The sequence below is a fragment of the Acanthisitta chloris genome, unplaced genomic scaffold (assembly GCF_000695815.1).
Source record: "Acanthisitta chloris isolate BGI_N310 unplaced genomic scaffold, ASM69581v1 scaffold11717, whole genome shotgun sequence".
Lineage (NCBI taxonomy): Eukaryota > Metazoa > Chordata > Aves > Passeriformes > Acanthisittidae > Acanthisitta > Acanthisitta chloris.
In genome coordinates this window covers 37,165-44,645 of record NW_008683232.1, presented here as the reverse complement: position 1 = coordinate 44,645, position 7,481 = coordinate 37,165, and positions in this window count along the sequence as shown.

The following is a 7,481-nucleotide window of genomic DNA, read 5'->3' as shown; positions in this document are numbered from 1 at the left end:
TATACTTTGGCAGGAGCTCATTCAATGGTGTTTAATTTAATTTTACACGACATTCCTAGTAACTGCTATCAAAAGATCTGGGCGAAGGGTCATGACAACAGTCCAGCTATTTAGCACAGTTTTTCTGTAAACAGATCAGTGAATTGTTTGACCAGTGTGAAGTAATAGTTCCCCAAAGCCTTGTGAATGAATGTGCTCTAGATACAAAGAAGTTTCATTAACTAGTGTGAGCCTCCAAAATGCAAAAGAAGTGTATAGAAAGAAAACCTTGTGACATGCATGTTACAGTTGTAGCTGGAGCTGAGGGTCATCCAGCATGTTTTGGGTCTGGTTGTCTGGAAGGGATGGGGGCTCTCCTTACTGTAAACTGACTGTGGCTTATATTTCAATAGTGCCTCAAATCTGAACTCTCATTCTAACAGGTGTTGCTCTGACAAGCATACTGTGACATTACTTTTCTTGCCACAAAAAGTGTGCAGCTTAACTTAATGAGGCACAGTATTGTTATTCCTGTTTTGAAGGGTGAGGAACTAAGGGTGAGACATACCGAGTTACTTTTAATCAGCATTGTGAAGGAGTCTAGTAGAATCAAGCTCTGGGGTTGGTTCTGGTTCCTCAGCTGCAAGACCCTCTGCTTTCCTGCTTGTCTTCCTTGAGCTGAAAGGTCATCCACAGCCGTGGCACGTGGCTTAGAGGCTAAATGCTGTGTGAGGTGCACAGATGCCAGGCACTTTCCACTATGTCTGTGTCTCTCACCTTTAGCTGAAGTCCTGCATAAATTAACCTGGAAGCTAATTCCCAATGGAGAAAGACTTGGTAGCACAGGCTGAGAACTAGCTCTGTATTTAGAGGACTTGGTAATAAAGAAGTGTTACACTTAGCTATCCTTTTTCATATTCTGTCTTTGAGCTTCTTCAGAAACCATGTGTGGTTTCTGCAATGTGTTCATGCAATGCAGCCTTTGCCACAGTCAGTACCAAAAACCTTCCTGCAAAGTATGTTAAATTAATTCCTGATAAATATGGCTTTTCCCCTTTGCACACCTTGATCCATGCAGTTTTTCATCAAATATACAAACTTAACCCACCCTCCCAATCCTTTCTCCCAGACATGAATCTCTGGCAATTTACAAATGCAGAGGTAAGATAGGAACTTGCTGGTCTTAGGAACTTTGTGAGACCTAAACCAGCAGTAATCTGTTCTGTCATGAAGCTGGAAGTGGTTTGGCTGTTCTGCTTAGATACAGATAATAATATGGTCATATTTTATTGTGTTTTGAATACCTGCATCTTTCTAGAAACTCTTATCAGATTGGAGCAATTCAAGGTTTCAGTCGGACAGGGTGGTGGGCACCTTGTCAGTTCAGGCTGAATTTAAAAACAGGGCACCAATGTGGTTATAAGTGTGTGCAAAGTGTGTGTTGCTAACTGGTGACTAAGCTGCAACACTGCAGCACAGACAATTCAGAATAAAGGCAGTTTAGATTATCACTATAGATGTGATTTACAATACTGGTCAGAACAAGCTGATAGCACACACTGAAACTAAACTATATAGATAAGCTTTGACAATATATTCTACAAATGTCATGCTAACTACTGGAAAGTAGTATTTAGCATCTTCTTGCTGCTATTTTTTTCCCCCCCCCCCCCCCTTGCTTTGAGGGAGGCTGTGTGTTAGCGCTGAGCCTAGGGAAGAATTACTTGACCTGATGCACTAACTGCAGCATTTCAAACGTTGCTTTAACGCCTCTATACAATGTTTACACAGAAAGACAGTTTTAAGCAGGCTGATATTTTTGGTAGTGGGAGCAAGATAACCTCTAGACAGCAATTCATCTCCAAACTCTGTACTATTCATGATCTGCACTACCCATGAAATTCTTAGCCTTAGGTCTTTCTCATGAACTGCTCCACTTGTGTAGTCCATAGGTGGCCACCAAGTGACCTAATGGAAAAATGACTGAAACTTACTTTCTAGCCTTGTTCCTGCCTACTTGAACTGACACTGACAGCTTTTCATGCGGTCTATTCCCATATCAGTGAAAGAGGTGACAGCAGTGTTTTGAATTGAATCTGTATCCCCATTTACTTAGGTAAATATCTAATCACACTCTTTTCAGTGAAGACTGAAGGAAAGAAGGCATTTGTCACTTCATTGTGAAGTCTCAGTACGTGCAGGGAAGTCCTTTCTGAGAAACCTGTGGAGCAAAACAATTTCAGGCACAAATGCTGCCACTTAACTTCTCAAAAAGTTTCCTTATTGTGTGGAATTCCATTCTCTAACAGGCCATCCAGTTATCTCAGGTGAAAAGATAACTTTTGTCCAGCAACCAGATGGCTTGTTCTTTATCCTTTTCTTTTGTGGGGCCTACAGCCAAATTATGCTTCCATTTACAAATCAAGTTGTCTGTTCTGGCTGCAGTTGGTGGCATCACCACAAATTTACTGTGCTATCAACTGATTATAGAAAGATATGTCAGTGTAGAACACTTAGAGGTGATACTGAAACCTGCTGCTTAGCCGAATGTGTAGCTCTATTAATGAAATTAAGCAGGAGGATGATCCTTTGTTGCTCTTCAGAATACCTTAGGCAATCTCTGAGAAGGCAAAGACTGTTTCTTTTTCTTAAACAGTGCTCTATACCTTCAAGACAAAGCAAGAAATAAGCTGCAGACAAGTGAGTGCTGAAGAGATTGCCTATGTGCTGCCAGAGATGGTTTGTGACCTCTGGCATGACTCTTTCAATGGAGCTTCAGTAGCCAATATTAGCACAGTCTGCTCTCAGGGTAACTTGGACACTATCTCTGTGCATGGAGTTATTCAGTGTGAGTCTGGCAGGGTGGCAGTGACTTGTAGGGGTTTGTTTAGCATTCCTTGAGATTGCAGGTCAGTGCTAGCTGTAACACAGCTTACTGCAGTTCAGTTCACAACATGATGCTTTGACTGTGGATTTTGCTTAAAATCTATTCCTGGCTAATAAGTGGCCACAGATTAAAAGAATGGCACACTGGTACTGATTAGGAGTGCTCTGTGACCTGCTTGGGAGAGGCAAGAAGGATCTCCCATTGGGCTCAGCTGGAGACTGTAAAAATTGGTTGTAATTTATAGTCAGACAGTGGTCTGGGAAAAACATCTTGTTTAGAGTAACAGACTGTCTTAAAAAAACCCCAAAACTTAAAACTTTTCTGGTTTCTTTTTACTGTTTCAGGAGCTAATAACTTCTTTTCTTTGTTTGTTTGTTTTTAACTTAAGTCCAAAATTAGTATCTTCACTCCATTGTTTTTAAACAAACAGTTTGTGCATGTGTATTTGAAGACTTGATAGACCAATAGAGATTTTGTCCTTTGTATTTACATTTAAGGTTTATTCGCTTCCCTACCTGTGTCTCCTTAGTACTTTAGGGATTTCATCACTGTGATGGGAAAAGCTCAGAAATGGATTTAGGGACGTGGTTTAGTGGTGAGCTTGGCAGAGCTGTGTTAATGGCTGGACTCAATGGTCTTAGATGCTTTTTCCAACATGAATAATTCTATGATTGTACAGAATTCCAAGCTGATTCACAATGTTTGTGCTTCCTGTAGAGATCCAAACTATTAGTCCCCTCTGCTGCTAGTATAGCAGTGTACGATTATATTACAATCTGACACACTGTCCCCTGGGCCTGGTGTGTCCCAGTGTCTCCCACAGTGCTCTGAATGCCCTCAGACTTAGCACAGTGGGGACTGCAGGGCACTGAAGGAAAAAGAGGAAGGCTGGACATACTCTGCATTGGTAAACCCAACACAAAGCATATATGGAAGAGACAGTAGTTGAAAGTATCCTGGTTAGCTCTCCATGGCACTGGGGGGGGAGTCTGTGAGGGAGCCAAGCCTGGGTTCTGTCTCCTCTTTAACTGTGGTGCCAGTTGCAACTTCTCTGTTAATTGTAGTATTTGATCCTCACGTGTCTGTGGAGTTGTTGATGTTTAACTGTTAGCAAACTCTAAAATGGCTGAATCAAAATACAGTCACACAGGACTAATGTGAATTTTTGTTGAAGGTTTTGTGTGTGTGGTGTTTTGGGATTTTTTTGCTAAAGAACACCATAAAGTGTTGATTTTCGAGTTGTGAAGACATACAAACTGCTACCCGTGGGGCTTCACTGCCCCCTCTCTGTTCAACCCAGGGCTAGCGTTCTGCAGCTCTCAGGCGCTGAATAACACAATATCCTCGGTGAAAATGCTTTTCTAGCCAGAGGGGCTGGTCCCAGCGTTCTAAGTGAGAGCTGCCTGACCCACCCACGTAATTCTGTGCTGAGATTGCTCACGCTCCTGGCAGAGTGAGCTTGCTTTCCCCCTGAGATGGCTGCAACACCGGTGCAGATTAACACTGTGAAGTATTAACTTCGTTTTCTGGGTGAAAAGCTAAAGAAATCTTTAATCTGAGTCCATGTCTGTGTCCTTGCCTGAAATGTTCTGAGCCTGACGCTAGTGATGTGTACATTTTGCAAGCAGTGCATTGAAGGCACAAGTGATAAATTGCAGCATTTTTTAGGCCCTTACTAAAACCACATCCCAGCAGGTTCTGGAGAAAACAACTCTACAAGGAATGCAACTGTAGAAGACACATGCATGCGTATGCAGGCAGATCCAAGTAAAATTAAATCCAGAGTGGCGATAGCCCAGGATGAAACTTGATGCAAATTGTACATAAATAGCAGAGGGACTGTTATATGGCAGGCTATAATCAATAAAACATGCCTGTTGTGACTAATCTGCATGTCAGGTGTCCTTACTGGGACAGAGTATTGGTACTGCTGTACACCTTGCTGTCTCCTGGCTCTGCTGTTGATTTAAGCATTGTTATGGATTTATTCCTCACATCAAATTAATTTCTAATTCTTTTCACCAAAACTAAGATCTTGACTGAGCAAATGGATTAAATACTCTGTTATGCAGGTGTTAGGCGCTATCTATAGTTTTGCTATAATAATTTCTGCATTCTTTGAGCAAAATTGATTTTCCCCTAATAAGAAATTTAGGATCTCTTATTTTGCCCAGTTGGTGGTCATTAGAACACTTGGAAAAACAGAACTTGGCCTCGGTAGATACACAAAGTGACATATCTGGAATTGTTCTAAGACACAAATATGTTTAGTAGATAAGATTATTTTTTCATCAAGGATTAATTTGGTGCTTTTTTGTGATCACATCACAACTACTACATTAAGAACTTATTTCCTGATTTTTGTATATTCCAATTTCTAATTGCTTGTAGCTCTAATACCATAATTATTTTTGAAATTGACATGGTTTTTTCTTATTAAAATAATGTACAGCTCAAGTAAAATGAATCTGGGGAAAAATAAGTGTTTGTGGTGGCTCCAAAGGGAACAGGAGAACAAGGGTTAAGAGGGAAAGGTATGTTAATGACTACAGAGTGCCAGATGTGTGATTTCATTTAAATGAAGAGGAGGAACTAACCTAAATAGAAGGTGCCAAGAAGATAGGGAGCTGAACTGAAGCCATGAAATATTCTGATAAAGAAAACTTGGTGCCTGTGAATATTTAAGTGTGAGAGTATCAGTGAGTAAAGTCAGTGTAGTCAGATTTATGTGTAAATAAATACCATCTTCCCTTTCATAAAATCTCATACAGAGTTTTGTAACACAAACTTCCTACAACCATGTTAAAATCTTGATGTGAAAATGCTTGGAGAGTCACAGAATTGACTGAACATTGATACATTATGGAAGGAAGTTGCAGAAATTGTCTTCCATATGACAGTTCTGGATAACACTGCTCTACTCTGACTTTGGAGAATGTTCTTTGCATCCTGTAGTTTTGGGGATTGCTGTACACATCCAGTTCTCAGCTGACAGCCAGGTTTGCATCCACTTCTGGCAGGAGGCAGGTCTTCAGTAATCAGGACAGAGTAAGGCCACGGGTAGTGTGAGAGTTAAGTGATCTCTCAGAATATCCTGTATTTTTTCCTCTCTTCCCTGGTCCCATTTCCCCTTATTTCATGAGTGCCAGGTGAGACTGATTTGGAGCAGAGCACTGATGAAGGTCCCTGAGGTCTCTAGCATCTGTAGTGGCCCTTTAGCACTTGTCAGAAGAGGACAAATACAGTTTGAAGGGTACTGTCATTTGGGCCAGACAAGAATTTATATGGGATTGGAGGAATCCTCAGGGATTAGCTAGCTAAATACCTGGTCATGGAAGGAAAGCTTCTGTTCTTGTTTATATCACCGTTTATCCTTTTCAATGCCGAGTCCCTTATTTAAGACTAAATTTACTGTACCTTCTATTAGGTCCAGTTTCCATTTGATATGAAGTGCCAAAACCAAGAAGCTTTTTTAAAATTTATTTCAGGCAATGCTGCAGCCTCTTCCCAGGCTGTCTGAAGAACATCTCCAAGCACATCAGCTGTCGTTCACAACTTCTTTTTTCTTCTAACCAAAGAATCCCTGAGCTGTATTTCCTCATTTCCCTCCTCTTAATAGTCCATTTTCTTTTCCCACCTTCTCACATTACAGTCCTGGCATTCTCTTGCATGTGATATTTTTATAGTTCTTAGCTGTAAATGGATTTCTTCTGGAGCTTGAATGGTCTGGGAATTGCATTACACTTCAAGGTGACTTTCCCTGTAGTTACAGCTGTGATCTCTCTGCTAGAAGGCAGCAAACTCCTAGCTCTACCCTGATGTCATCATATGGTGCATTTTCCTTCTTAAATATGGAATTTTCTTGAAAAAAAATTGGTGTTCTTGTTCTAGAAGCACCCAACCATTTCTGATGATGTCACGTTGTGATCCAAACAGGTGAAGAAACCATCAGCATTTTACCATGAAACTTGGTGTTTGGTTTTCAGAGAAATTTCCTTCTGGGATTGTTATGGATTTTGCCTTTGCTCCTGGGATGAAATCATAATATAATTCTGCAAGAGGAATATAGATTAAATTAGTGTCATTTGTGTTTAAAACCTTTCCTTTTCATGTGATGATCTGAGTAGAACTGAGGCAATGTTTTATATTTCATTACCCTCGCAGGAGAGATTTATGCCAAGCTCTTGCCTCATGTTTGCTTCAGGTGTTTGTGTGGAGTTGGTAAGTGTGAAAACATTTCAATATGGTTATTTGAAAGCTTTTGGAGTCTCTGTTCCAGCATTATTAATACTCCCCTAGCAAGAAACCTCTTATCAAAGCTCAGAGGTTCTATTTCATTTGGATCAACTTACAACATTTCACATCATCTCTGATATGCAGCAAGAATGTTTGTCTTGGGAAGTTTTTTTATCTTCTTCCTTTATGAACTGTCGTGAATGATGAAGAAATTATGACATGACTCTGCAGCTCAGTCTCAATCTACTGCATACACTTACTGTGCTGTTGGAGAGGGAAGCTTGGTGTCTCAATCATGATGATCTAGGAAATATTGGGTTACTTTACAAATTTCAAGTGATATTTTTAAACTGGTTTAAAGAAAACATTTGAGTTTGTA